The sequence below is a fragment of the Callithrix jacchus genome, chromosome 4 (genome assembly GCF_049354715.1).
Source record: "Callithrix jacchus isolate 240 chromosome 4, calJac240_pri, whole genome shotgun sequence".
In the NCBI taxonomy this organism is placed as follows: Eukaryota; Metazoa; Chordata; class Mammalia; order Primates; family Cebidae; genus Callithrix; species Callithrix jacchus.
Window position 1 is genome coordinate 152,293,497 of NC_133505.1, and position 26,106 is coordinate 152,319,602.

The window sequence follows — 26,106 nt, forward strand, 5'->3', positions numbered from 1 at the left end:
TTCCACATTGCATGCCTGTATCAAAACATCTTGTGTGCTTTGTAAATATATATACCTACTATGTAGCTATAATTATTTTTAAAAAACCAAAATCATGGCCTCAAGTTGCTTATAATAGTCACATAGTATGTTTTAAATTCTACATGTCTGGTTGTACGTTCTCCTTTTTTTGTTCCTAATATTGAGCATCTGGGACTGCTCTATTATTGACTGGTCTTTATTATTATTTATTATTAACTGATTATTATTGAATAGACATCTATTTTATTATACTGCTCAACTCTGCTTCGTTTTCATTATTTCTTTATTTTCTGTTATACTAATTCATGCTCTGTCTTTGTTATCACCATCCTTTCTACTTTTTGGATTTATCCAATTATTCTTTTTCTAACGTCTTAAGATGGATTCTGTGTTTCTCTTCTAATATAAGCATCACAGTCATAAATTTCCCTTTAGGAATCCTTTGTATTTTATCCTGTATGTTTTATATGTGATATTTTTAGTTGTTATAAGTACTTTTGATTTTCATTATGATTTCTACTTCACCATAAATCATTTGAGATTGGGTAATGTTTTTGATTTTATGTTTTACTTTTAACTTCATTGCATAAATATTGGATCATGTAGCCTGATTATGCATGTTATTAAGATCTGCTTTTGGCTTCATTTATGGTCAGTTTCTATGTATGTTCTACTATGTGCTTGTTTTACTATGTACTTTTGGCTTGATTTGCGGTTAGTCTCTCTATATGTTCTACTCTGTTCTCTATTTTGGGAGTGTTATGTTTTAAAATATTTTTTAAAAGCTTGTTATATGTGCCATTTAAATTTTTGTCTTTACTGATTTTTGACTGCTGGTTCTATCTATAATGAGAAGCTATAGCAATAGTGGAGAGAAGCAGATTGAAGTCTCCCAGTAGTAAAAATCTGTCCTCCTCTTTCTGTATTATTATCCATTTTTGCCTAATTTTTTATATTTTAGTAAAATGTATATAAAATAAAATTAGCTAATTAGCCATTTTAACCATATATATACATATGTATGTATGATTCAAGGGTATTAATTACAATTACAATGTTGTGCAACTATCACCACTTTCCTTTTATAAAACGTTTTCATCATCCCAAACAGAAACTCTATAAGTTTAGCGACAACTATGTATTCCCCTCTGTCCCAGCCCTAATAACCTGTTACCTACTTTATGTCTGTATGAACGTGCCTATTCTAGATATTTCATATAATTGAAATCATACAACATATGTCCTTTTGTGATAGACTTATTTTACTTAGCACAATGTTTTCAAGTTTTACCTATGTTGCAGTATGTATCAGAACGTTATTACTTTTTATGGATCTGTATGCTACATTTTGTTTATCTTTTTACAAGTTGATAGCCAACTGGTTTTTCGGCATCCTTTGGCTATTGTAAATAATGCTTCAGTGAATATTGGCATACACTTATCTGTTTGGGTCCCTTTTTTCAATTCTTTTGGAATCTACCTAGGAGTGGAATTGATGAGTTATATAATAATCCCATGTTTAGCATTTTGAAGGACCACCCAACTATTTTCCATTCCATTGAAGCTACACCATTTTACATTCTCACCAGCAATATACAAGGATTTCAATTTCTCCACATCCTTGTCAACACTTTCTATTTCCTTTTTAAATAGAAAGAGTGGTATCTCATTGTAGTTTTAATTTTCATTCCCCTAATTATTAGTATTGTTGAGAATCTTCTCATGTGACTAACAGCCATTCATATATCTTCCTTCAAAAAATACACCATTAAATAGTTTGCCAGTTTTTAATTGGGTTGTCTTTTTGTTTTTTAGTAGTGCATTCATTCACACTGCTGTAAAAAACTACCTGAGACTGGGTAATGTCGTTTTTTAAAAAAGATATTTAATTGACTCACAGTTCTACAAGTTATAAAGGAAACATGGCTGGGGAGGCCTTAGGAAACTTTCAGTCATGATGGAAGGGGAAGCAGTCACATCTTACATGGCCAGAGGAGGAAGAGAGAGAAGGCGGAGGTGTTACACACTTTTAAACAACGAGATCTCATGAGAACTCACTATTATGAGAACAGCAAGGGGAAAATCTGCCCTCATGGTCCAGTTACCTCCCACCAGGCCCCCTCTCTAACACTGAGGATTAAAATTGGACATGAGATTTGGGTGGAACACAAACCCAAATCATAACAAGCTGTAAGAGATCTTTTTATATTCTGAATATTAATCCCTTATTAGGAGTATGATTTGCAAATATTTTCTCCCATTCTATAGGTTACCTTTTCACTTTCTTTATACATCTATGATGTACAAAAGTGTCTGATTTGTACAATCAAGTCCAATTTACCTTTTTCTCTGATATATCTTGAGGCTATTTAGAGACACACACATATCAAAATGATATATCTTCTGATTAAATGAAGCTTTTCAATTATATCTCATAATATTTGATAGCTATTGGCATTTGCTCATTTTTATGATTTCCTTGTTTATTTAAATATCTCTTATACAACTATTTTGTATTCTAAAGTGGATACTTCTTAAGTATTTTGGGGTTTAAATATGTTAGCAATTATTTCTGGTAAACTCTTATTCATGGAAACTTATTTCCCTGTTTATTTGGTGATCTTTAATAATAAGCTTATAACTGGATATTTTTATGTAGAAAACTATGAGTCTAAACTGGGGTTGCAAGACCCAAAGAAAATTTGCATTTGTGTATGTTGAAAGTTAAGACCATTTGTGTTCTGGGAACAATCTAGCCCCTTAAAGTTGTGTGGACTAATGAGGAATTTCCAGTATCAGCATTTCCACCTTTAACTGTCACAGGATTTAGTCTCCCAATGGATGGTAGCACTAGAAAAAAAACAATTGCCCTCAGGGAAACCTAGGGGCTTTCTCTGATTGCTTTTTGTTCACTAATCTTTTATATCCTTTGGATGGTGGAGAAGAATGCCCTCAAAGATTTCCTTCACTTTTTATTTTTAAACCAGAAATAAATTAAAAGGTATATTTGATCCAAAATAAAAGCTGATTTTTCATTTGCTAATTTGTTTTTTAAGCTGGAGAATTTTCAGAAAATTTATTCTATAATACTGCCAGAAGAAGTCCAAAATTATCAGTTTCTAAAGATCACACTATTTGAAGGATATAATAGATTGTTGCTTCAGGGAAAGTACTGCCCTTGATAAGCTTATTAAATGCTAGGTTCTGCTCATCAGGGATGCTAATTTAGTAGCATAATTACTACAGTTAACTATGAGGGCCCACCTTGATAATGGATCCTCTGGCCCCAGTCAGGTCTTCAGATGACTGCAGCCCAGGCCAAGACCTGACTACAATCTCAGGAGACACACTGACCCAGAACTATGCAGTCAAGCCACTCTTAAATTCACAACATGCAGGCTCTGTGAGATATATATAATATATACTTGTTATTATTTTAAGCCACTAAGTTTTGTGACAATTTATTACACAGAAATGATAACTAATACGTACTGTCATTATTGAAAAATTAAGATCCATTATTTTTTACAGCAGAAAATATGTACATATATATCTCTATGTTGAAATCAGTCTGATGCTCTAGTTTCTTAATGGATAGTTTAATCAGACCATACACAACATATTTAGATGACTACATACATAAGGACCAAACCATGGTTATTCACTAAGTCAATTATACAAATGCTTAGAAGCAAATCTTATGCCTGACTCAATAGGAAAATCTACACTACCTGTTTAAAAAAAAAGCATGATAAGAAACTGGTAAACATGTTTCTTATTCTCCTCTCAGGGGAATTATAAACATCCAACTAACAGAGTTCTTCTATTTTTTGTGTGCACATTTACATTTTCTTCTGAAAAAAAGAGCAGTACAGAATTTCTAAATGACAATTTCATATCGACTGTGATTTCAGTAGCACTGTTAGTTGTGGTAATAATAATAAATAATATCATTAGTTAACAGGATGCCATTCAGCAATTTTTTCCAGCTTTAACACTAAGGCTTTAAAGAAATTGTGTTGGAAAAATGTAATAGCATGCAATGAAGTAAAAAATGTCTTCTACATAGTGAATATAATAGTCATGGTTAATGCTAGGAATATATGACAGTTTTTTTAATGGCGCTCTACTTGCTTGGTCTACTTTTTATCACAGTATGCAGGTGACAGTAACAGCTGTTAAAAGGTGGCATGTTTGATCACAGTCCATGGTCACCAATAAAGAGCCTCTGTTTATTTAAATAAAAGTAATTGCTGCTACCATGAAATGAAAAAGATGCACTATGTAATCTTTATTTGAACAAAATGAGGAGCTCTGGTCCATTAGTAAGCATAATGCATAAAAACCTCACATGCACTTGGAGAAAAGGCTTTGTTCAGAAAAAAATGGCAACATTCAGCTACTTAAAGCAGAAATTTACTGAAGCTAGATGATAGAAAATACAAGAATAACCCATTTTGCTTTACAAATCTCTTTTTTTAGATCAGCATTAACGACTACAGTCAACTTTTGGCTTTCTATTTGTCACTCAGCCATACTCTTTGCTTCATTGTATTGATTATGTATGTCTTAAATGATAGTTTTTTGGTTTTTTTTTTCCTGTGGCTTAAAGAACAGCTTCAAGGGCAAGCACTAAAGGAAATTTCTGATAGGGTACTTGGCTGAGCATGCAGCTCCAAAAGAAATAAAATTGTTTGTTGTCCTGACACAATCCTAGGATCAATTATTGTCTCAGCTAACACAGGCCTCATCAATTTATTGTCTATATACTGGTGTACCAATATTGACACAATGTTAATGAGAAAAGCAAATGGGAAAATGTAAGCTCATCAGAGTTTCCTTCTTTCTTTCTTTTTTTTTTTTTTTTAAATCAAAACAGTGTCTCTTAGCATGGAGTAGTCCTTATTATTTAAACCTGCCTCCTAAAGTTAAAAGCAGCTTTGATGAGCATTCTATTAAATCAATGATTTGATGTCTGCTGTAGCACATACGCCAAGTGTCTGCTGTCCATGTTTGAATTCCCCCAGCATTACTCAGCTTTCAACAAACACAGATAGCTCACTTAATCATTAGTCATCATAAATGGAAGAGTTTCTGTACCTTTCTGGAACAAAGATAGCTAGCTTAGTCTCCCTGCTTAAAACAAAGCTGGAAACTTACTCAAAGTTTTTTAGCCTCTTATATTTGAAGTTAGAATTTAAGGAGGTAAATCATCAATCTGCAATTTCACTGAAAACTAAAATGTAACTGGTGATATTATTTCATTTATTCTATTAACTAAAAGTAATGACTAGAACAACCTCATACTGTTGAAGAAGTGAATTATCAGGAGATAAAATTTGTTGCTATGCTTCAGGGTGACTTTGGATCAGAACTCAGGAGAAAAAAAGCAATTTCATATTAGTCAAGAACAAGCTGTGATGTTTAACAAGAGTGTCTGAGCACACAATTCCACACAACAGTCCTGAAAACACTAGCTTCTTAATCGCTATTGCTTCTTTGCTTTGCACCCAATTGATCTGTCATGCCGTTTCGGCTAACACCGTGATCAAGACTTTCATCTCTACTTTGTTGCCAACGTTATCTCACACATTCAGTAATGACCTCTGCTCATTGGAGGCTTCCTCACAAACCCTAGTTCTACCTGGGTTTCTAAAAGTCTGTCTGAGATGGGGAAGTTCTTTCAGAAACCATCAGAGTATCACACCCCTGATCAGAAATAGCTGAAAATTCTATGTTAGTAATTCTGAATAGTAAATGGATTCTGTTTTCTGTAATGATTTAGGATACAGATAACTGTTTAGGTAACAAGTGTTCAGTCTCGTGATACATTTAGTTAGGCTTAGGTTTCAGGCCCCCTAATATACTGGCCCCTATCAAACAAAGCCTTGGAAGGTAAACTCATGATTCTCTATTTTTTTTCTAAAAGAGCACCCCAAATATTTTATGAGCTTTATCCCCGTGAAACCTAGATCTGCCTCTGCACTTATTAGATGAACTAGGTAGTCTGGAGAAGTTTTTGAAAATCCATGTTCAACACCTTCAAAAAGATAAGAATCCTGCTGAAGAAATAACGTTTATACACACCAGAGAATCATGTGAAAGGTATGGTGTTTGGAGTCAAAGATATAATCTCCAAATCCCAGCTCTGCCACCTACATTCCATATGTAATTATAGGACAAATACATTAACTGCCTGATTCCTTTAAATCATGCAAAAACAGACATAACACTTAAATCATCAGATAGTTCAGAATATTAATAAAAACAAATATGTGAAAACAAAATGTCTTGCATTTACCATATCCATGTAAATGTTATTTGAATCACCATATCTCAGGTTTTATGAGATCTTAAAGAAGATCTATTCAACATTTGGATTCTCTCTATAATATCTGCAAGTAAGGGTTGCCTACATACTTGACTATATCCAGTGATAAGGACTAAGGCAGTCCACTGCATATAACTAATTACTTACATATATGGCAGAGTTTCTGGTTTTTATTTTTGTTATTTTTGTTTTATTTTGGTATTCAGGTATAGGTATCTGATTCATGATATTTTATATATATATATAAAATATACACACACACACTAACACTGAGAAGTGAGGTATTGGCTAGAAATTCCTTTTTGGCTCTCATCTGCATACTAAGGTACTATCACAAAACCATTGAAGCAGTGGGTTCGCTAGCACACATTATAGCCTGAGAACTGAAAGTTGCCTGAGATCCAGTCTTGGACCAGTAAACAAAATTATAACAGAAAAATGTATAAAGCCTGAGAAGGAATGGTGAGAGTAAAGAGGGGTAACAAGGTGAGAGTAGTGTCTGTCATGAAAAATCAAAGAAAATTTTCAAAAGAGGACATAATGACATCAGATGCCACTGAGATATTGTCCTAAAACATTCTGATAATTAGAAACCAGATTAGGGCTCCATGAGATCATTAGTGAAGTGGTGTGTAACTGAGTGGGTGTAAGTTTTAAAGCCAGAGCATGCAGACAAAAAGCAGAAGTTCTTGGCCTTTACTGGCAGGTGATGGGATAGGGTAGCATTCAGGCAGCACTTCAGAGAAAGATGTGAATGAACTACAGACTGCAGGGAAAGAAGCAAATAGGGTTGAAAATACCCACAGAAGATGAAATGCCACATGGAGTGAGGTGTCGGTCCTGGGGCAGAGGATAAGTGATGAAATTCAGAGCATGAAAGCCTGGGTTAAACTTAAAGCAAAAAAGGGATGTTCTGCCCTTGCAATGAGAGAAATTGTTGGGATTTATGTATAACTATTAGTCTGTTTTCAGAATATGTATTAGTCCGTTTTTACGATGCTGATAAAGACATACCCAAGACTGGGTAATTTATAAAGAAAAAGAGGTTTAATGGATTCACAGTTCTATGTGGCTGGGACGATCATGGTGAAAGGCATGTGTTACATGGTGGCAGGCAAGAGAGAATGAGAACCAAGTAAAACGGGTTTCCCCTTATAAAACCATCAGATCTTGTTGGACTTCTTCATTATCATGAGAAGAGTATGGGGGAAACCACCCTCATGATTCAGTTATCTCCCACCAGGTCCCTCCCACCACGTCGGGGAATTATGGGAGCCACAATTCAAGATGAGATTTCGGTGAGGACATTGCCAAACCGTATCAAAATAGTTCTAGTATAATTCACAAGTTTGGAGCCAAGAAGCCAAGACATTTCATGCTGTGAGCCCTGGGTGGTCTGAGAATTTCTAGGCATCTACTAATATGTAGCCCAGGACAGTAGCTGCTGCCAGTACTTAGAATTCTAAATAGAGCCTTCCTGAGGGGTTGTCCCAAAAGATAAAGCTACAGGTGCCAGCTGTAGCAAGCTTCAGGAGAGGGCCATCCAGAAGGACTCTTCTCAGGTACTTGAGTTGAGAGGTGCTAAGGATGCTCACCTCTAAACATTATTTTTTATTTTTAAGCCAATGTCATTATGCATATTTATGGTCTACAACATGATGTTATGATACATTTATATGGTAAAACCATTACTAAAGTGGACCATATTACCATGTACTTCTTTACAAATAGGTGTTTTCTTCCCCTATTACAAGAGCAGCTATAATCTACTCATTTAGCAAATATCCCAAGTACAATGCATTGTTATTAACTAGAGTCATCATGTTGTACCTTAATCTTGGGACTTGTTTATCCTGCATAGTTTCTACTTTGTATCCTTCTACCTACTTCTCCCTTTTTGCTCCCCCAACCCCCCAACCAAGGTTTTATTGTGGTTCAATGTTCTATTTTTATATGTTTGACCCTAATTTTTAAGATTGTACATTTAAGTGAAATCATACAGTATTTTTCTCTGTGTGTGTGTTTTATTCCTCTAGATTCATCCATGTCATGGCAAATGAAAAAATACCCTCCTTTTTAAGGCTAAACATATTTAATATTATATATTAAATATGTATAGCATTTCTTTTTTGAGTTCAGGGGTACATGTACAGGATGTGCAGGTTTGTTTATAGATAAACATGTGTCATGGAGTTTGTTTTACAGACTACTTCATCATCCTGGTATTAAGCCTAGTATTCATCCCTTGTTTTTTATTCTCTCCCTCCTCCTACCCTTTACCTTCCAATGGCCCCTGTGTGTGTTGCTCCCCTCTATGTGTCCATATGTTCTCATCATTTAGCTCCCACTCATAAGTAAGAACATGTGGTACTTGATTTTCTGTTTCTGCATTAGTTTACTAAGGATAATGGCCTCCAATTGCATCCACATCCCTGCAAAGGATATAATCACATGCTTTTTTATGGCTGCATAGTATTCTATGGTGTATATGTACTACATTTTATTTATCTAGTCTATCATTGATGGGCATTTAGGATGATTCCATATCTTTGCTATTGTGAATACTGCTACAATGAACATATGTGTGCATGTGTCTTTACAACACATACATTCATAAGTTCCTTTGTGTACATACCCAGTAATGGGATTGCTGAGAAAAAATGGTAGTTCTGTCTTTAGGTGTTTGAGGAATCACTACACTGTCTTTCACAATGGTTGAACGAATTTACACTCTCACAAACAGTGTATAAGCATTCCTTTTCTCTGCAACCTCACCAGCATCTGTTATTTTTTCACTTCTTAATAACTGCCATTCTGACTGGTGTGAGATGGTATCTCATGGTAGTTTTGATTTGCATTTCTCTAACGATCAGTGATGTTGAGCATCCTGGCCCCAAGTATGTCTTCTGAAAAGTCCCTGTCCATGTTCTTGTTTGTTTTTTTATTTTCTTGTAAATTTATTTGAGTTCTTTATAGATGCTGGATATTAGACTTTTTTCAGATGATAGTTTTAAAAACTTTTTACTCATTCTCTAGGTTGTCTGTTTTCTCTGTTGATAGTCTCTTTGGCTGTGCAGAAGCTCTTTAGTTTAGTTAGATTCCATTTGTCAATTTTTTTTTCGTTGCAATTACGTTTAACATCTTCATCATAAACTCTTTGTACATGTTTAGGTCCAAAATGGCATTGCCTAGGTTGTGTTCCATTGCCATGGTTTTTATAGTTTTAGGTTTTACATGTAAGACTTTAATCTATATTTTTTAAAATTTTATTTGTTTTTTTTAAATTGTACTTTAGGTTCCGGGGTACATGTGCAGATTATGCAGGATTGTTGCATAGGTACATACACGGCAATGTGGTTTGCTGCCTCCATCCCCCTGCCACCTATATCTGGCATTTCTCCCCATGTTATCCCTCCCCAACCTCCCCATCCCACGCTGTCCCTCTCTATCCCCCACAACAGACCCCAGTGTGTGATGCTCCCTCCATGTGCTCTCATTATTCAATACCTGCCTATGAGTGAAAAGATGTGTTGTTTGATTTTCTGTTCTTCTGACAGTTTGCTGAGAATGATGGTTTCCAGATTCATCTATGTCCCAACAAAGAACACAAACGCATCATTTTTTATGGTTGCATAGTATTACAGGGTGTATATGTGCCACATTTTCCTTGTCCAGTCTATCATTGATGGGCATTTGGGTTGGTCCCAAGTCCTTGCTATTGTAAGCAGTGCTGCAATAAACATATGTGTGCATGTGTCTTTATAATAGAATGATTTATAATCCTTTGGATATATATCCAGTAACTGGATTCCTGGATAAAATTGAATTTCTATTTCTAGGTCCTTGAGGAATCGTCACACTGTCTTCCACAATGGTTGAACTAATTTACACTCCCACCAATGGTGTAAAAGTGTTCCCATTTCTCCACATCCTCTCTAGCATCTGTTTTCTCCAGATTTTTTAATAATTGCCATCTAACAGGTGTGAGATGGTATCTCAATGTGGTTTTGATTTGCATTTCTCTAATGACCAGTGATGAGAGCATTTTTCATATGTTTGTTGGCCTCATATATGTCTTCTTTTGAAAAGTGTCTGTTCATATCCTTCACCCCCGTTTGAATGGGTTTTTTTTTTTTTTTTTTTTGGTTGTTGTTTTTTCTTGTAAATCTGTTTTAGTTCTTTGCAGATTCTGGATATTAGCCCTTTGGCAGATGGGTACATTGCAAAAAATTTTTCCCATTCAGTTGATTGCCAGTTCACTCTAATGATTGTTTCTTTTGCTGTACAGAAGCTCTGGAGTTTAACTGGATCCCATTCATCAAATTTGGCTTTTGTGGCCAATGCTTTTGGTAGTCATGAAGTCCTTGCCTGTGCCTATATCCTGAATGGTTTTGCCTAGGCTTTCTTCTAGGGTTTTTATGGTGTTAGGTCTTACGTTTAAGTCTTTAATCCACCTGGAGTTAATTTTAGTGTAAGATGTCAGGAAGGGGTCCAGTTTCAGCTTTCTGCACATGGCTAGCCAGTTTCCCCAACACCATTTATTAAACAGGGAATCCTTTCCCTATGGCTCATTTTGTCAGGTTTGTCAAAGATCAGATGGTTGTAGATGTGTGGCATTTCCTCCAGGGCCTCTGTTCTGTTCCATTAGTCTGTATCTCTGTTTTGGTACCAGTACCATGCTGTTTTGATTACTGTAGCCTTGTAGTATAGTTTGAAGTCAGGTTGTATGATGCCTCCAGGTTTTTTCTTTTTGCTTAGGATTGTCTTGGTTATGCGAGCTCTCTTTCGGTTCCATATCAAGTTTAAGGTGGTTTTTTTCTAGTTCTTTGAAGAAGGTCATTGGTAGCTTATTGGAATAGCATTGAATCTATAATTTATTTTGGGCAGTATGGCCATTTTCAAGATGTTGATTCTTCCTAACCATGAGCATGGAATGTTTTTCCAGATGTTTGTGTCCTCTATTATTTCCTCGAGCAATGGTCTGTAGTTCTCCTTGAAGAGGTCCTTTGTTAGTTGTATTCCTAGGTATTTTATTCTCTTTGTAGCAACTGTGAATGGGAGTCTGCTCTTGATTTGACTCTCTGTTCATCTGTTATTGGTGTATAGGAATGCTTGTGATTTCTGCACATTGAATTTGTATAATCTGTCTTGAGTTAGTTTTTGTATATGGTTGAAGGAAGGGTTCCAGTTTTAATTTTCTGCATATGGCTAGTTAGTTATCCCAGCACCATTTATTGTATAGGGAATTCTTTCCTCATTGCTTGATCTTGAACGGATTGCTGAAGATCAGATAGTTTTCAGTCTGTGGACTTATTTCCGGATTCTCTGTTCCATTGGTCTAGGTGTCCATTCTTGTGCCAGTACCATGCTGTTTTGGTTACTGTAGTCCCCGTGGTATAGTTTGAAGCTGGATAGTGTGATGCCTCCAGCTTTGTTCTTTTTGCTTAGGATTGCCTTCTCTACTCAAGCTCTTTTTTAGATTCCATATAAATTTTAAAATATTTTTTCTACTTCTATGGAGAATGTCAATGGTAGTTTGATAGGAATAGCATTGAGGTTATAAATTGCTTTGGGCAGTATGGCGTTTTAAAAATAAAGGTTTTCCTACCCATGAGTATGGAATCTTTTCCCATTTATTTGTGTCATCTTTAATTTATTTATTTCTTTCTCTCTCTCTCTCTCTCTCTCTCTCTCTCTCTCTCTCTCTCTGTATGTGTGTGTGTGTGTGTATGCCTTATTTCCAAGTAATACTGATTAAAAATATTTACACATTTATTTTTAAGTCCACAGTTTAGCACTCTTGTTTATATGGCTTTAAAAGTTATAGCACAAGATTTTTACTTTACTTTAAGGACTGAGGGAAAGATTCCATTCAAAACAAGCCTGATAATTATATAAATGTTTTTCCCTGTACTTTATTTTAAAAACATGAATTTTTAAATGATGCTCATCTTTTTTTAATTTGGTAGTAAATAATAGTGTTACTTTTCATCAAAATAAAGTTTACCATAGAAGTAAATAAATTTTCCCAATTGAAATTGGCCCTTCAGCTGCCACTAAATAAAATTTCTCAACCTAACTTGAGTGAAAAAGAACTCGTGGTTGTCATTATAAGCAAAAATATAAAGTATTATGCCATTGGCTATATTGCTCCTTACAACATAAACTGAAAGAATCAGAGATGCTTTATAGAAGTTTAGCTGGTTTTGAAATGGAACATGGGTGTGGATTTTTTTTCTTAACATTATCAGAATTTTACCACCACCTCTTTCTCTGTTGCAGAGATGGTATCTGTGACTACTGGGTATACAAGAACATTTGTTCCAACTAAAGAAAGCCAAAATTTAACTGCCCAGTAACAATGCACTGTTCATCATGCAGCCTTGTGCTTCCTATATATTCAAGTTTCTAACATGCATTAGAGTACATAAACTTGTGTTCTAATGATTTAAGTTTGGTTTTACAATATGGGAGAAATTTGAGGAAGAACATGACCTGGGAAAGAGAAAAGGGAGAACTTTTACCATAATGAAAATAGATACAGTCAAATGCAAGTTTATAATAAGAATATAATCTACTTAAATTTTTAGAAATGTACTTCTCAAAACTCCCCTAATTTATGGAACAGATCCCTCCTCTGTGGCATTAAGCAGAGGGAGGGGAATCAGTTTGTTTCAACAGAAACAGTTCAGCACAACAGCAAATAGCTTAACTTTGGTCCACTTGTCTGTTAGCTTAAAGACAGTCATATTACCCATAAGTCGTTCAAAATTTCAGCAAGTAAATTTAAAAATATATTCACGTGTAATTTCATTCTAAAAACCAGCATAGCTATTCTGTCCTCATTCTCTGGCTTTTCAGCTTCAGAATCCACTGTTGGCTTGCTCTCTAATCCTTCCCCAGCATCTTCGTGATCTTCCCTGGCAGCTTCAGCAGCATCTGCTTGGCTAGGCTCTCTCTCCTCTTGGTTCATAGATTTCTGGGGTGATCCAAGTCTACTTCTAGAAGTTCAGTTTGTACTTCCACTGGAATCTGATTTATCCATTCAATGTGCAGCTTCTGTACATGTACTTCAGTACCTTCTTCAGTCTGAATTCAACCCACTTCTAGATAACTTATTTGGACCTGCTCTAGATGCTCACTCATAACCATGTATCTGGAGGTCCTGGAGAAGATCTGGATGGACATGTTCCCTAGTCATTTGTGCTGAATCCAACCTGGACCTGAAGCAATGGTAGCACATGCACCTTCCCAACTTGTTCTGTAATAGTCATTGATGTCACAGGTTCAGTTTGCAAATGTGTTTCTACTGAAATAACTTCTTCCAATACTAGATGCTCTGAAATATTGTGAGTATCATTGAGATGTCTCATTAATTTATTTTCTTGAATAAACCACAAGTCACATAAAGAACAGTGGTTGGGTTTACATCCAGTGTGTATTACCAAGTGGTCTTTGAACTGGTCCCAGCTGTTAAACACACTGTTGCAGACCTGGCATTCATAGAGCTTCTTTTTTCTTTTTTTGCCGCTACTCCAGTTTGGCATGCAGTGAGATGACATTTGAAGGTGCTATTTCTAGCAAATCTTTTATCACAATTTGGACACTAAAAAGGTTTTTCACCTGTTTGTTTTCAAAGGTGTTCTTTAAAATATCCAAAACCGTCAAACTGCTTCTCACAGTATTGACATACATAAACTTTTTTCCCAGTTCTTTGCTTCTTAGTGACTCCACCTTCTTCAAGATGGTAACAATTCAGGTGCTGTTTTCATGTGCTCTCCCAAAGATATCTTTTATTGCACGTTTCACACTTGAAACTCTCAGGAGAGTGGGATTTCGTGTGTTCCTTCAAATGATAAAACAATTTAAATGAACCATTGCATTTCTCACAATGGAGCAAGTCCTTCACATAGGACAACTAAAGTTCCACAATGTCAGTACTTTCTATCTCTATGCTTGTGGGGTCAGATGCAAAGCCATCTTTTTCTTTAATCTGCCCTTTTCTGTCACCTTGATGGCACTTGCTGGTAATATCTGCCGAGAGTGCTACAGCAAAATCATTAGAGGAACCCGTGCTCTGTATGTACGTTATCGACCCTTGGCAGAATCCACTACCTCTAATGTTTTGATGCCTTCATCTTCCACTTCAATTGTGCCGTCAGCAATCTCTACCTCAATTTCAATAGGTTCTGATTCTGCAGATGGCAATGATTCTGTAGTAACATTTGAAGTTTCTGCAATCTTCCTTGTTTTTGGCCTCACTTTTTCCTGTGGTATTTTCCTCTAATGGAGCTGAGTTTTCTTTGTTCCTGACTTCAAGGGCTTTCATAATGAAGCAGGAAACTTTCTCTGACCCCTTCATGGGTGGTAACTAGCACGTAGATGCTGGGGCTAGCCAGCCACTTCAGCACCGGCTGGGGCAAACTCTACTCATTGGAACCTGTTGCACTCAATCTGTCAGGAGGCATCATGCAGGTGAGCTGGTGCAGGAGCCAGGGCAAATGCTTTTGGGTGCCGGCAGGAGCAAAATTCTATGCAGACCCTGTGGACGCCATCCCTGGCTGGACCCTCCATCCCCGACTGGACTCCTCTTTAAAGTAACGCCATCAAGTTGTCCCTCTGAAGTCAAGCTACTTCTCGGATTTCAAACTAATTTCTGACATCCAGCTCCTTCTTCTCTTCTCTGCTCTCTGCTAGAGGAGCCCAGGGTTTTTATAGGCACAGGATTGGGGGCAGGACAGGGCATGACTGGTTTTGGAAATGGCAACATTCGAGTGGGAAAACAGGAAGGCATGCTCTCACTTTGGGGTGCCATCCCAGGCTTAAGGGTGGGACCCTTGCCGGGGACCTGCCCTCCTTTGCCCAGAATTTTTCTGCCTCCTGTCCCTATCAATAACTTCTAGCATTTGTAGAAACTCTGCTTCTTTCCATAAATCATTGGCTTCTTCTTCTCCTGTATCATTAATTTTGGTGTATATGTGAACTGAATTAAATGGCAAAAGCTCATTTTACCAACATCTTCTATCTCCACCAAAGGTTTCTGGGTGAATTTGTAGAAGAACTTAATGCAAGCAGCCAAAAAAAGCACGGTGAGCCTTAAAATGATGTCTGTTGACAGGATGATGTCAGTAAACCAGTCCTGATGTTGCTGTTGATTAACTCAGTCGAGAATCATCTTATGATATTCAGGAAACTTTTGAAGGCATTTCATCCTCTCTTCAACCTCCATAGCCATCACGTTGCCCTAGTTCATGGTCTGTCCTCCTTCTGAAGCAGGACCTTTTCCCTGACCTTTTTGCAGGCAGGAACTGGAGTGTGGGTGCTGGGGTTAGCTGGCTGCTTTGGCACCACGTGGGGCAAACTTCACTCACTTGAACCCACTGCACTAAACCCCTCACAGGAGGGAGCATGCAGGTGAGCAGGTGCAGGAGCTGGGGTGAGTGCTTTGAAACTTCTCTGCAGCCCCCACAGTACCATCCAGGGTGGAGTACCTGCCACCCAAAAGCCTCTGAGAGTGTGTGTTACAGTGCTCTTTTAGTTTTGCCAGCCACAAATGGCCTAAGGGTTAAGCAGCTCAGTGGGCCCTCTGCCTTTTCACATGAGGAAGTTGCTCTACACTAGCAAGGGCAGAGGGTCAGTGTGACAGCCTTTAGCATCTGCACCCATGGCTCCCAAGCTCTTGTTTGGCATCCAGGAAAAATCGGGGCACATGAACAAATTGAAGGATGGTGAATGCAGAGTATTTTATTGCTGATGAAAGTGGCTCTTAGTGCGAAAGGAAAGTGAAAAGGGAATGGAGCCAGAAGGTGATTTTCCCAGGATGGTTGGACTCCTCTCTAAAGCAATGCTGCCAAGCCAGTTTATGTGCATAGAGATGTTTATAGTAGTCTCTGGTGTTTGTATTTCTGTGGGGTCAATGGTAATATCCCTTTTATCATTTCTGGTTGTGTTTATTTGAATCTTCTCTGGTTTCTTTATTTGTCTAGCTAGAAGTCTAACTATCTAATTAATTCCACCCCCCCCCACACCACACACACACACACACAAACAGCTCCTGGACTTGTTGATCTTTCAAATGCTTTCTTATGTCTATCTCCTTCAGTCCAGCTCTGATTTTGGTTATTTCTTGTCCCTGTTAGCTTTGGTATTTGTTTATTCATGGTTCTCTAGTTCTTTCAGTTATGACATTAGGTTGTTAACTTGAGTTCTTTCTAGCTTTTTTACATGGACATTTAGTCCTATAAATTTCCATCTTAACACTATCTTAGTGTGTCCCAGATACTCTGGTATGTTATATCTTTGTTCTCATTAGTTTCAAAGAATTTCTTGATGTCTGCCTTAATTTCATTATTTATCCAAAAGTCATTCAGGGGCAGGTTATTCAATTTCTGTGTAATGTATGGATTTTAGTGAATTGCTTAATCATGGTTTCTAATTGTATTCATTGTACTCTGCTGGGAGAGATAGTTATGATTTCAGATTTTGTTTTTGTTTTTGTTTGCATTTACTGAGAAGTGTTTTACTTATGATAATGTGATTGACTTTAGAGTAAGTGATGTTTGGCAATGAGATGTATGTTCTGTTGCTTTTGGATGGAGAATTCTGTAGATACCAGTCAGGTCCCTTTGATCCAGAACTGAGTTCAAGTCCTGAATATCTTTGTTAATTTTTTGTCTTGATGATCTAATATTGTTAGTGGGATAGTAGAGTTTCCTCCTATTATTGTGTAGGAGTCTAAATCTCTTTGAGGTCTCTAAAAACTTGCTTTATAGATCTGGATGCTCCTGTGTTGGGTATATATATATTTAGGATAGTTAGCTCTTCTTGCTGATTTGAATCCTTTACCATTATGTAATTACCTTCTTTGCCTTTTATAATCTTTGTTGATTTGGAGTCTATTATGTCAAAAACTAGGATTGAAACCACTGGTTTTTTTTTTCTGTTTTCTATTTGCTTGGTAAATTTTTCTTCATCCTTTTATTTTAAGCCTTTTCATGTTATTGCATGTGAGATGGGTCTTTTGAAGACAGCATAGTGATGGGTCTTGGTCCTTTATACAGCATGCCACTCTGTGTCTTTTAATTGGGGTATTTATCCAATTTACATTGAAGGTTAGTATTGCTATGTGTGGATTTGATCCTGTCACTATGATGCTACCTGAATATTTTGTAGACTTTCTTATGTGGCTGCTTTAGAGTGTCATTGGTCTGTGTACTCCAGTGTGTTCTTGTAATTGCTGGTAAAGGTTTTTCCTTTCAACATTTAGCACTTCCTTTAGGAGCTCTTGTAAGGCATGCCTAGTGCTTATCAACTCTCTCAGCATTTGCTTGTCTGTAAAAGATCTTATTTCTTCTTTACTTTTGAAGCTTAATTTGGCCAGATATGAAATTCTGGGTTGGCATTTCTTTTCTTTAAGAATGTTGACTATTGGACCCCAATCTCTTCTGGTCTGCATGGTTTCCACTGAGAGGTCTGCTGTTAGTCTGATGGGCCTCCCTTTGTAAGGGATCTGGCCTTTCTCTTAAGATTCCCTTAACATTTTTTTCTTTCATTTTGACCTTGGCGAAATCTGAAAATTATGTGTCTTGGGGATGATCTTCTTATGGAGAATCTTACTGGGCTGCTCTGCATTTTCTGAATTTGAATATTGGCCTGTCTAGCTAGGTTGGGGGAGTTCTCATGGATGATATCATGAAATAAATTTTCCAAATTGGTTCCATTCTCTCCATCTCTTTCAGGTACACCAATCAGTTGTAGATTCAGTCTCTATATAATCCTCAGAGGTTTTGTTCATTCCTTTTCATTATTTCTCCTCTATTCTTGTCTGTCAGTCTTACTTCAGAAGGATAGTCTTCAAGTTTTGAGATTCTTTCCTCTGCTTGGTCTATTCTGCTATTAATACTTGTGGTTGCATTATATAAAATTTTTGCACTGTGTTTTTCAGCTCTATCAGATTGGTTATGTTCTTCACTATACTGGCTATTTTTACTGTCAGTTCCTGCAATGTTTTATCTTGATTTTTAGTTTGCCTGCATTTAATTAGAATGTGCTCCTTTAGCTCAGTGAAGTTTGTTCCTATCCATATTCTGATTTCTACTGCTGTCATTTCAGCTATCTCAGCTTAAGCCTGGTTCTGAACTGTTGCTGAGGAGGTAATGTGGTCATTTATAGGAAAAAGCACTCTGGTTTTTTTGAGTTTTCAGCATTCTTGAGCTAAAGGAGCACATTCTTTGCATATTTGTGGGCTTATACCTTCAATCTTTGAGGTTGCTAGCCTTTGGATGAGGTTTTGAGGTTTTTTGGTTTGTTTTCTTTTAACAGTCTGGCTACTTTTCCATAGGACTTCTGAGGTTTGCTGGGCATCTGCTGCAGTCCCTGGTTGCCTCAGATTTTCCAGTACCTGGAGGTATCACCAGTGAAAGCTGCAAAACAGCAAAGTAACAGCCTGCCTCTTTTTCTGAAAGCTCCATCCCAGGGGGTACAGACATGTTGTCAGCCCAAATGCACCTGTAGGAGGTGGCTGAAGACGCTAGTTAGGAGGTCTCACGTAGTCAGGAGGAGTGGAATCAGGAATCCACTTAAAGAAGCAGTCTAGCCTTGCTTTCCTAGAGCAGCTGTACTGTGCTGGGTTATTGCCTCTATATGTAGTCAGCCTGGGCTCTCCAAAGCCTGGAGGCTGCAACAGTTAAGTTGCTAAAACAGCAAAGATGGCAGCCACTCTTTCTTTTAGGAGTCCATCCCAGGAAGTTTTCAAACCTCAGTTGGCCAAAGAACATCAACCCAACTGGCTGGAGGCCCCTGTTGGGAAGTCCTGGCCAGTGAGGGGAAATAGATCAGAGACGTGATTAAGGAACTACTCTGTCTACACTGTTATAGAGCAGCTTTGCCTTACTGGGGTACTGCTTCTGCCTCCATAGGCTTGGGCTCTCCAAAGCCCACAGTGGCCCTCCCCTCCCCCCAGGGACTTCATCCCAAAGAGAAACTCTATCTATACTCTGTCAAAACTCTATCTATAGGAGAACACAGACAGGCGTGGCTAAAGGCCCCAGTTTGGAGGTCCTGCCCATAGATGAGAAATGGATTGGGGTCCTGCTTAAAAAAACTGTCTGACCAAATTTTTGTAGAGTAGCTGTGCTCTGCTGGGGGATCCCCTTCTGTCCCCAGTCAGTTTGGACTCTCTGAAGCCTGTAGGCTGGAATAGCTGAGTCATCCACAGAAAAGATGGTGGCTCACCAGCTCCCTTCAGGAAAACCAACTTATCCTGAGAAGGCACAACAATATTGCCAGTATATTCCAACACTATTGGCTGGAATTCTAAGCCAGTGGGTCTTATTCTGTGAGGCACCATGGAAGTGGAGTCCTCAGACCAATGCTGCTCTGATCCCAGATTCCACCCCCTTCCTAGGGGTATGTACAGACTGCCAGCCTTGCCTGAGGTGCAGTCACTTTTACCAGGAATCCTGGAGCCAGAGTAGGTAAAGATCCTGAGGTTTTGTGCACACCTGAGTAGCATCTCTGCTGAGACTTCACACAGTTCTGTGTGTCAGACTGAAGCCCTGGTGGAGTGGGTTCATGAGGGATCTCCTGACATGAGGGTTGCAAAGATCTGTGGGAGAATCATGCTTTCCTGGGGTCACAAATTTACTCATCGTTTTCCTGGGTGGGGAGAGGTTCCCATGATTCTCTGTGGCTCCTGCATGGGCTGTCACTCTGCCCTGCTTTTCTCCATTCTCCATGAGTTGAGCTGTTTCCTTGATCAGTGTCAATGCAAGTACTTGGATGTTTCAGTGGAAGGTGCTGTGTTTTCTTGCCCCTTTTGTTCCTCTCCATGACAGCCATGCACCATAGCTGCTTCTAATCAGTCATCTTGGCCCCCCACTCCATCAGTTTCTTTATCCACTCATTCACTAGTGGATACCAAGGTTGTTTTCATATCTTGGCTATTTTGAAGAGTGTTAACGTTATCTTTTAAATATCTTTTAAAAACTGTCAATTTCTCTTTATTCCCTCCACCAGGACCTAGCTTCAAACTCCATCTTTTCTTCTACAGACACAGGCTACAGAAGTCCTCCCAATGGGTCTCTCTCATCCATTTTTGAGCTTTCCTGATGATTCTCCACACTATCACCAGACTAAACTTTTAAAAATACAAATCTGATCATGGGTCATTTCTGTATAAAATGTATAATGCTCTCACTCAAGATGAAGAAAAAAATTAACATGGCACACATGGCTTTTCACAACCTGGCATCTTACATCTACCTGATTGCTCATCTGACTCCATTCCTCCCCTCTCTCTGAGCTCCAATTAAGTTGGCATAACATGTTTCTTTTCCTAATTCATTCTGTTCCTTCTACCTACTCTGCCCTATCTGTTATTCAGATTAAGTTCAAAATTCATTTCCTGAAGGTATCTTCATTAGTATTTCTAAGTACTCTCATACTTCTTATACTTTCAAATCATAAGCTTATCATGGCTGAAAATTTTCAACTTTTGCCATTGATTGATTAATGTCTGCCTCCTCAACTAGACTATATGTTTCTTAAGGGCAGTGTTCAAGTCCACTTCTATTCACTGCTCGGTATGAGCAGAAACAGTGTCTGGCACATAGTGAATTCTTAGAAATATTGTTTCATTCATGCATGAGTGAGTGAACTAATGAATGAGTGTTAGCACAGTGGCTTTTAGATAGGAGTCTTGCCTAATAGTAGACCTTCACTTATATTCTATCATTACTGTTTTATAAAGATCAAATAAAACTCTGCAGAGAAATTTTTTATATATTTTTGTCTTTATCATGGTTATAAGATAATAATTGATAGAAGTGTGTAATTTGAAAAAAATGAATGAATTTAACCAAGATAAAGAGTTACATTAGCGATGCCTGTAGTGTGGTATCTCTCTTTTTTCTGTTCCTGGAGCATGAAAGCAAAGGAGTCTGATGGATGACTACCTTTCCGCTCATATCCTGACAGCATAAAAATGTTTCTTCCTAACATCAAAAGATGTGTTTTTTTTTTTTTTAGCCCACTGGCATTTGAACTCAGAAAACTTATAATTCCCAGTGAGACAGACTGGTATAACAGACATCTGTTTATATAACAAGTTCTGCAATGAGAACTTAGTAAAAAGAATTTGTGAGCTAGCATGACACAGTTTTCTTGAAAGCTATAGAACAATCAATTTATATGGATGTTCCGACTATTGAGAGATAGTATCAAAATATCCTTCATCAAAGTTCTTTGAGTGATGTAAATGAAGTAGGAGTGATGGAGTCTTGATTCCAGGACTTCTTTGTTTGATTTTCTACAGCTTGTATTTTTGATGCTGTGGTCCCAACAGAGGTAAGAAAACTACAAAGAGGAAACTACGTGGAAGTTGTACCTTCAGCCTCACAATCTAAGCAGTTAATGGCTAATTCTTTTTTTTTTTTCTGAAACAGAGTTTTGCTCTGTCAACAGGTGCCAGGCTGGAGTGCAGTGGTGCAGTCTTGGCTTACTGCAACCTCCGCCTCCCGTGTTCAAGCAATTCACCTGCCTCAGCCTCCTGAGTAGCTGGGACTACAGGCACGTGCCACCATGCCCAGCTAAGTTTTTGTATTTTTAGTAGAGACAGGGTTTCACTAGGTTGGTCAGGATGGTCTTGATCTCTTGACCTTGTGATCTTCCTGTCTCGGCCTCCCAAAGTGCTGGGATTACAGGCGTGAGCCGCCGCACCCGGCCTAATTCTTTACCTCAGTATCTGCAACTGCACTCAGCCATTCAGACATGTGGAACAGAGCTGTCCATCAGCAAGCACACAGAGGGCTCCTGACAACCCCTCTCCTCATCTATCCCCATCAGTAGACAAACGGAAAGGAGTAGAATCAGGTTACTTTTTTTGAGAGTTTCTGTTTCTGTTACACCAATTTTGCTCATATGAACAACCATCTGGCTCCTGAGACCCACAGACCTTATATTAAATATATTTATAAAGTTCCCCCCTGTGCTCCCACAGGCTCAGATTCTTACCTTCTGAGGATGAGCAGAGCTAAAAAATTTTTCTCTGGCCTGGGAGAAAATGACCTTCAACTATAGCTGAGTCAAGAGTAGATCTGAAAATCTGTCTTCAAAAATTATTTGTTCACACAGCTTGTCTTGACCAGCTCTCTCCCTTCTAGCAAATATCCTCAGGCTTGGTTTGTGGAAAATCTTGGGTAGGTTACATGTGTAGAATCTATTTATTGGTAAGAGTTAAAGTGAAGATGCTAGAATAAATTGACTAGTCAAATTCATCAAGCATTTAAAGGAGCTTTATTTCATGTGTGTCAATACTCAATGATACATATAATATTTGCAGTGATAATACCAACTAACCTTTTCTGAACACTCACAATGTACCAGACACTGAGGAGAGGGGAGGGGAGGGGAGGGAAGAAGGGAGGGGAGGGGAGGAGAGGGAAGGGAAGGGAGGGGAGGGAAGGGGAGGGGAGGGGAGGGGAGGGAAGAAGGGAGGGGAGGGGAGGGGCGGGGCTTTTATACTCTCTCACTCAACTTTAACAAGCAAATGTTAAGGAGTTTAGTGCTATGAAGATTAAAACCTCTGCTACTACTGTCATAATAATAATCACAAAAATACTAATAGTCAAATGAGCAAACCTGATAGACAGTAAAAACTTTAAAATTACTCTTTGTGCCCAAATTGTGGATCTGACAATATTCCTGGAGGCACCACAGAAAGTTGTATAAAATACAACTGAGTGGCCCTAAATATTTTCAAGGTGGAATAGCCTTGAATGGTCATATGTTTTCTTACTCTTTTCCTTTTGGTTGTCCCAATTAATTATTCTATTTCCTGAATCTTTCCCATCTGTAGAATTTTGTGGCCACCTGGTGAATCTCAGTTCCATTGCTTCCCCTCCCCTGGTATATAACTGACATAACTGGTAGTCTCATGTGTCCCAAAGCACAAAGCTGAGCTTCACTCCAGAAACTTTGGGGGAGTAATTTCCTGTTTGAGTACAATTATTCAGAGCATGCCTAGTATTACATATTGGGCAGAAGTTGGGGAAGAAGGCATTAGGAAGATTGTTTTATTTATTAGTCACACAACTATTGAATGCTTATGAAATTTTTCTTTTCTGTGTGAGCTTGCAACAGTCATCACCCATCTGCCATCTTCTGTGAGATATAATAAGGTTAGGGAGATATCCCAATAATTTGTGTTTTACTTTTGTTTTAAGTAATCTAAAATCCTAAGGTCAAAATCTAAAAGAGGATAGGAATACATACAGGTAGAGGTGACAATCGTCATCATTATTTTTCTCATTTTACAGATATGGAGGCTTAGACTGGAAGATTTAAATACTTGTCCAAAGTCTTAGTGCTGGGATAAAAGGAAGAGTCTGGAATTGGACCCTGAAGAGCTAACCTGTAACACTCTTGCCCTTAAAAGAGTAAAAAAGGGAGCTTTTATCATCTAATTTGGCATTGAGAGAATCACTCCTAAACAAGGAAATAAAGGCATGAACACAGGAAAAGGTAAGAGTTTGAAAGTGGTATAAAGCACATGGCTAAACCATTGGAAGTCAATTTAAGGAAAGGCAACTGTGAGGGAGATTATTCAGAAGGAAATTGGAATTCCTCTGATGTCTGGGCATCTTCTTGCTGTCCTACCTAGGTTGTCAGCTAAACTGAGCCCAGCCAAGCTTCTTGCCTCGCTCCCTTGGCTTCCATCTGCCACACAGCTCTGGCCAAGACCAAACTCAGCCTGCCTTATTTCCAGAATTCCTTGCTTCTGCAGTCATCCCAAATGAGACACAGAACAGTGTCCTCTGAATGACTGCACAGCCCCCAAATAAATGACTTCCCTGAAGAACAGATGACAGCCAGCTGAAGAAGCTGCTCACTGGGAGGAGGTGCATGCTCACTCACCTGCATTCCCTTCCCATGTCCCCAAGCAGCACATGTCATCTGCCCTCTCCTTTTCATCTGGAAAAAGGAGGAGAGGAGTGGCAGCTTATTAAAACCTGGCACAGTGCCAGTCTCACTCAAGATGTTGTTATTCAGTCTGAGGAAAGCACCTTGAAAATAAACAGTGACTGTCTCCTATCATGTATGTACGTAGTATTTAGCCAATTAGAAGTGCTTAATAAAAGTCAATGACTCCTAAATAAATCATGACTATTAATATATTTGTTTGATGCAAACTGGATGTACAAATCAGTAAGAAAATGAACATTTTGGAATCTCCAGGCTTTCACTGAATAATTATTACATTGAATTGAACAATGATTTTAATGCAGATTCATGGTAATATTCATTATGAATACACATTAAGATTATTTTGAATACATAATTAGTTTGCAGAGCACAGATTCTAAATGAAAGGACAATTAATTTTAGCTATAGCGTTGCCACAACCCATTTAAATGACTTTAGTGATGCTTCCATAACCAGCATAGCACATAATTTATAAATGAAAATGCTAATCTGTAGACTAACATCTGTCCTTTCTATTAAAATTATTAAATAGATGCTGGTGTTAACATGATACAAAGTGTGTATAAAGGAAAACTTCAATGTAAGAGGGCTCTTTTCAGGTCTACTTATTATTGACTTTTATAATTTTTTATTTTGAAATAATTTCAGACTTATACAAAAGGTGCATGAATAGTACAGAGAATTTCTGCATATCTAGCCAGTCCTAACAGTTAACATTTTAATGTATGTGCTTTATTTTTCTCTCTGTTGTTACACACACACACACACCTCACAAATATGAATGTATATATAAGTACAATTTTTTTCCTGAACTATGTCAGAGCAAGCTGCAGCCATGAATCTAAGATGTTTCTTTACCACCTACATAACAACTATATTTTAAAATTAAGGTATTGACAATATTATCCAATAATATTATCCAATCTGCAGACCTATTCATATTTCACCAGTTATCCCAGTAACTTCCTGTAAAACAAAGCAAAAAATCCCTACATTTATTTTTTTAAAAGCAAAGTCTTAGGTGTAGATCTGTATCAAGGTAAAACTAGTGTATTAATTAATATAAAATGAGATTCAGTCAATACCATTGTAGGACCATATATGTGATAGAAAGGTTAAGCAATTTGATTATTTCCTTAATAAAAATTATAATGCATCATCAAGATTAATTTTTATCCTATTAATATGTGTAGTAAAAAATGAATGAAAAAAGTTAAAATTTAATAGTGTCACTTTTTTATTGCATTTTAGGTTTTGGGGTACATGTGCAGAACATGCAAGATAGTTGCATAGGTACACACATGGCACTGTGTTTTGCTGCCTTCCTTCCCTTCACCCACATTTGGCTTTTCTCCCCAGGGTATCCCTCCCCAGCTCCCCCACCGCTGTCCCTCCCCTGTTCCCCCCAATAGACCCCAGTGTGTAGTACTCCCTTCCCTGTGTCCATGTGTTCTCATTTTTCCTCACCCGCCTATGAGTGAGAACATGCAGTATTTCATTTTCTGTTCTTGTGTCAGTTTGCTGAGAATAATGTTCTCCAGATTCGTCCATGTCCCTACAAAGGACACAAACTCATCATTTTTGATTGCTGCGTAATATTCCATGGTGTATATGTGCCACATTTTCCCAGTCCAGTCTATCATCGATGGACATTTGGGCTGGCTCAAGTTCTTTGCTACTGTAAACAGTGCTGCAATGAACATATGTGTGCATGTGTCTTTATAGTAGAACGATTTATAGGCGTTTGGATATATACCCAGTAATGGGATTGC

General features: G+C 37.8%; 1 protein-coding gene and 1 pseudogene across 2 annotated transcripts in view; both read right to left on the bottom strand.

Annotated features, from left to right (window-relative positions):
- Positions 1 to 24,258, bottom strand: part of LOC144582361 (zinc finger protein 131 pseudogene) — a 42,138-nt pseudogene extending 17,880 nt beyond the window's left edge. Inside the window, exon 1 of the transcript XR_013534939.1 lies at positions 1 to 24,258. This exon is cut by the window's left edge and continues 17,880 nt beyond it. The product of XR_013534939.1 is annotated as a zinc finger protein 131 pseudogene (transcript).
- Positions 1 to 26,106, bottom strand: part of EPM2A (EPM2A glucan phosphatase, laforin) — a 340,229-nt gene that overhangs the window by 117,691 nt on the left and 196,432 nt on the right. The gene's annotated exons all lie outside the window — the stretch shown is intronic.